Below are 6,000 nucleotides of genomic sequence, written 5' to 3' on the forward strand. Positions count from 1 at the left end.
GCCTTGTTTTCTCTGCTAACTGCACATAGCTGATGGAAAATAAGCTCCTTCTTTCTGTTTCATAGATGGGCAGTCGACACAAAGTGGAAAGAACAGCGAGAGTGCTTAGAGGTCATTATGTTCCACTTGTCATCAGACAAGCCGTTTAACCTCTTTGAGTTTGTTTCCATATGTATGATGAGGATAATATCTTCCCTGGGGATATTACTATGAGGATAATATGCTATAATCTTTGTGAAAGTGCACTTATCTAGCATTTTTATTATTAAAAAGAAAGCATCTGTGGATTTACTGGTAGTTTAGAGATCTAAGGAGGCTCGTACTACTCACCACTATTTCTCAATATGCACAAAAATATGGAAGGAATATTGGAGACGGAAAATGGTGAATGTACCAATAAGATGGTCAATGATGAGAATGACTCCTTCTGGGTTTAATTCTTTTAGGCTGAAGCAAATTAAATTGCCATTTATATAGGTCATAAATGATCTAACGTAAGACAAACTATTTGGTCATCCTTGGCTGTTTTGATGGATTCCCACGGTATCACACACACACATGTTCACCTTTTCCTTTCAAGTTTCTGCAGTAACTATTAACTAGAAGAGCAGTGTGATTTCCATTTCTGTTTACCAGCTTCTTCCCTTTTCATCACCTCATTATCAAAGTATTTGATTATAACTCTGAAATGGTTCTCAAATGTGAACTTTTTATGTCCACTGCCACTGCTGCAGTCCAACTATTTCTTGCTAAGATTGTTGAAATATTCTCCATCTAATATTGAACCTAATAATTCTCTGTGGCCAGCAACAATCATAATTTGAAGGATTGGGAAGAGGAGTAGGAATATAGTTGGCAAGGTCAGCAAATTATCTCCAGGTTTAGTTTGAGATCCAAGATACAATTATAAACAGATGTTAAAGACAATAATAGAATGTTGGGAGGAGGAACTGAATACTTATGAAGAGGGTACTAAGAGTTGTTCTAAAGAGGAAAAGAAGTTCAAGAATCAGGAAACTCTAATATAAGGTAACGAGGCTGGGTGCAGTGGTTCATGCCCATAATCCCAGCACTTTGGGAGGCCGAGGTGAGGGGACCACCTGAGGTCAAGAGTTTGAGACCAGCCTGGGCAACACGGTGAAACCCCATCTCTACTAAAAATGCAAAAACTGGCCGGTTGTGGTGGCTCTCGCCTGTAATCCCAGCTACTTGAGACGCTGAGGCAGGAGAAATGCTTGAACCTGTGAGGTGGAGGCTGCAGAGAGCCGAGATCGCACTACTGCATTACAGCCTGGTCAACAGAGCGAAACTTCACCTCTAAAATAAATAAATAAATACACACACATGTATATATACATACACACACACATACACACACACACACACACACACACACACATATATATATATATAGAGAGAGAGAGACAGAGGAATGAAACTTGCATTAGAACAACTATTAAAGTTGCCTGCCCTATAGTCTCATTGTCAGTAACTGGGGTTGGGGGATAAACCTCTTCTTACCTATAGGTGACAATTGTCTGGAAGGAGTGATTCTATGGTTTGACCTTTATATGGGAAAAGTAGATGGAGCTATGTTATAGGAGAGCTTATGAAAAAATCCCCAATGGGGCCTGAGATCTCTGGAATCCTATCATGTAATAATAATTTCCTTCCCATAGGTACAACAAGACTGATAAATCCAACTGTTTTTCTTAAACAAGGTGGCCTAAGTTTGCTGATCTCTTTTCTGTAATGTTCTGTCACTAAATTAAAAAAAAAATTCCTTTATAAAAGCTCCTTTTGTTTTGAAATTATATCCTATTAGTCTTTTGTTATGTTTAGATCTACAAATAAAATAGGAAAAAGCATGTCTCTGAATTCTAGGCAAGACAAAAGGAAGTGACAATTGAGTTTCATCCCAAGTGGAATAGTTCCAAATGCTGCCTGGAAAAAATAGTAAGTAATAATAAGTGAAGAATACTTTTCTCCCAGGTATAGTAGATAGGAAAAAACCTACAGAGAATTAGCAATTACTGAGAAATCATGATGACAACTCAGGGACTATTAACAATTAAAATTTTTCATCTTCAGACAGAGAATATGTCTGGCTTAGAGGGGAAAGCATTCTCAAATTCAGTAGAAACAGCAACAAATTACTGTCCTGATTTTATTTATAAACCCATGTCATTTTAGATTATCTGTTCTAATTGTGAAATCCTTCAGTAAGAAAAAATGTAATAGTCGTGACAAAAGCTTTCAAAATAGGTTATCTCTGATCATTAGAAAGAAACAAAGTAATACAGACAAACTCCAGAGAGTGGCATCATCCACCATTGATGGTAACAATTCTCAAGTGAGACTGGATCATGATATAGCTTAAATTTTTGGTAAAGAAGACAGACTTCAAAATAGGTACAAGCTACTCTCATGAACTTCTAATAAATACATTTTTGAAAATTCAGGAAGGAGAGAGAAAAGTGCTTCAGAATAAAGTAGGGCTCTCAAGAACAGCAGAGAACCCAAGACAGACACATTAATCAATAGATTAATTAATCAACAAATCAATTCAGTATCCTAGAACCAGCTTCTATAAGAGGCACTGAGGATAGAATAAAAACATAACACAGAATCAACTTTCGAGAAGCTTGTAATCTAGTAGAAGAGGAAGAAAAGACTGAAATACTATGCAAGACTCATTTTAATCATGGTATGAGAAAAAGAGTGATTCATTCTACTGGATTTGGTCAGAGGAGACTTCACAGAGGGACACATATCTAAGCTTGATCTTGAGAGATGAATAGGAGTCTGTTTTTTTGGAGAGGAAGGGAAGATATTCCAATTAGAGGGAACAGCATTTAGCAGACTTAGAAGATCTGAAAGAGTTATATCAGAAAGAGCAGGACACAGAAAAACAGAACTTATGGAAACAGTGGGCTACAGCAAAAAAGAACTTGGCTGATGAACTAAAGCAATAGAAATTTTGGAGATTGGGAAGTGCAGTATTACTAATTTAAGAGCAAGAGAATTATTGTTCAACCAACAACAGGTTATCATATATTTCTAATTTTCCCTACCTCCTTATCTCTTCATCCTATTCACCTCCTGATGACCACTTCACTAAATGTTTCTGTAGCTAGTCTCCAAGGCACTGTAGCATGGCTAAACCAGCTGAGGGTTTATAAGCAACTAGCACAAGCTACTGTGCATGACTCCGGGAGTTATACCAGGGACGTTTCTTGGATGCCCCAAAGTTGTTAGGTCATGGTCCTTACTCCAGCCTAGTTTTACCCATTCTTGAAATGGCCAAAGGGAGTGAATCTTCTGGTGAATTCTGATGAAGAGCAAAATACAAAGAAGGGCAATGGTATCATCGCTCATTCATATGCAAAGAGAGAAATACATTGAGTAAACATTTTGTTCATCAACTAGAATACAAAATTATTAAATTTTATTTTAAATCACATTTTATTTTTATTGTGATTGTATCTTTTCTTGTAAATCATCTTCTTCTGAATACACATAGAGTTGATGATGGGAAGTAAATTTTAAATACAGTTAAGTTCTGTGGTGAGGAGGTAGGAGCTCAACATTATTCCATCAACGCGATGCATTTGCTAAGTAAATGTTTACCATTATAATGGCACATACATAAAAACTCAGGTACAAATGTTGCCAATAAGGACTTAAGAAAGCATTTCTATATATCCATTCTATAAAATAAATATAAAATATTTTATGGAATACTTATAAATACATATATGTGCTCACACACAACATACTTTAGAAAAGAACCAAACCCCTTTATGACAAATCTGCCAACAGAATAAACAATCTTGACTACAATGCAAAGCTTGCCAAGTCCTGTCAGAAAGCTCTTGTGCCTCAATGTAATTCTCGAATAGTGAAGAACCACTAAAATAACCCTTTCACTCAGACTCCTGTGATTCCCTGCAGGGAGTTTTCGCTGCAGTTGTCACTGTGCAAAAGCAATCAAATTTAACATATAGATACAGGGAAAGAAGGCGTGTGAGAGCATATGTGTGTGTGCTCTCACATATGTGTGTATGTATGTTATAGAAGGACAGCTGATGTCTCTGATCTAATAAAATATATATGAATAATTGGCAAAGGGGTCTGTAGGACTTCAATGTCTTTAGTTTTTCACCCAGTAGACTTCAAATTTTATTAGAGCTAATGGAGATTTTCACTGAGTTTATGTTCATGGATTTTTAAGTCCATATACCCAGCAGGACAAAATTATCGTATAGAACAGTATTTCTCAAATGGTAGGTTGTGATTGATTAGGAGGTTATAAAATCTATTTAAAAAGTTGTGATCAGCATTTTAAAGATTGAAGTATAATAGAACAGAAAACAGAAAGGTATTATATATATAGTAAATGTAATCTTTTTGTGTGAAACTTTTAGTGTGTATATGAATGTGTATGTTTGTAAGTGTGCATGTATGTGTTTTTATTGGGCGATGATCTCCACTTTAAAATCTGAATTGTAATTTTAAAAAGTTTGAAATTCACTGACATACAGTGTCTCTTTTAATTCTGTGTTCAGCACAGTATTTTCATCCTGGAAACAATGAACTCCCTGAAGGCAAGTATTGGATGTATTTCATCTTTATACCCTCCATAGCCCCTGAAGTGCCATGCACTTAGTGGAAGATCACTAAAGAATTATCAAACAGATGTTGAGAACTTCAGATGATTGTATTTAAAAGGATAATAAAGATAATAGTTTGCGTTGATACAGCACTTCATACTTTTCAGAATGGTCTCCCATCGATGATCTCATTGATAATTCAGAACTATTTTGTTGGAAGGAAGCACACGGACTGCTGCATTAATAAATTTAATTATCTCCTAAGTGTGCTTCATATTTCAGTGGTACACAGTAAGATATTCTTTAAGTAGACCTTAACATTTATGTTTAGGGAGGATCCAGGTTTTATGGGACCTGAAGCTTATAGAATTTTGGAGACTTTCATTAAGAACAAGCATACAAAATGAGGAATAGAAATTTAGGCAGAATAGTAAATATTTATTTATAAGGAGAAAGTAAATTATAAAAACTAAAGAAATGGAAAAGTTGGCAATTATTACAAACATTATTAAATTCAGAAAAATATAAGTAACATGAGTTTTAAATCAATGGCTGGCATCTCTATAATATTTTCTTTGTGCTTTTTTGTTGCACACTTTCGTTTTTCTTTTTGAGACAGCGTCTCACTCTATCACCCAGTTTGGAGTGCAGTGGCAGGATCTTGGCTCACTGCAACCTCAGCCTCCCAGATTCAAGAGGTTCTCCTGCCTCAGCCTTGGTTGCATACATTTTGATTGCCTCTCTTGTGACAAAAAAGTTGTAGGATTGTTTTTAATAAAGAGAATAGAATATTTATTTATCATAGTTAATTGAAATAACTTTTTATTTTTGACAGGTTAGATGCATAGAACATCATCTATGATTTCATAGTCATACTTACTATTTATAGTACTCCTAAAATTTGTGCCTTTCAGATACATGAATTCATATGAATTCCAATTCCTCAGCTCGGCAATGCTACTGGTCTTGGGCTCTTCCTTGACTGTGGACTGTAAACTTTCTGCAGGCTGTAAGCTAGTACAAATGTAGGGTTCGGTTTGTTTTTTTCCCGTTTCAGAGATCGTAGTCCTGTTTGGCCTGCTGTCTTCCGTCTGAAAAGTATTTTTTTCATATATTTCATCGATTTATTCATGTTTTTCATGTTTAAAGTGGGAGGGTAAATCTGATTTGCATTATTTCATCTGGTCAGCATTGGAAATCTACAATATTATTTTTAATTTCTGCATAGTATTCCATTTTATAGATGTGCCATATTTAAACTAGTGACCTATTATTGGATATTTACATTTTTTAATAATGAAACTTGTTTTGCATAAATATTATGAAAATATTATGCACATATATTTCTATATGCTTTCAAATATTTCTTTACATAAAATTTCCAGTC

The sequence above is a fragment of the Piliocolobus tephrosceles genome, chromosome 3, assembly GCF_002776525.5.
Source record: "Piliocolobus tephrosceles isolate RC106 chromosome 3, ASM277652v3, whole genome shotgun sequence".
NCBI classification, from domain to species: Eukaryota; Metazoa; Chordata; class Mammalia; order Primates; family Cercopithecidae; genus Piliocolobus; species Piliocolobus tephrosceles.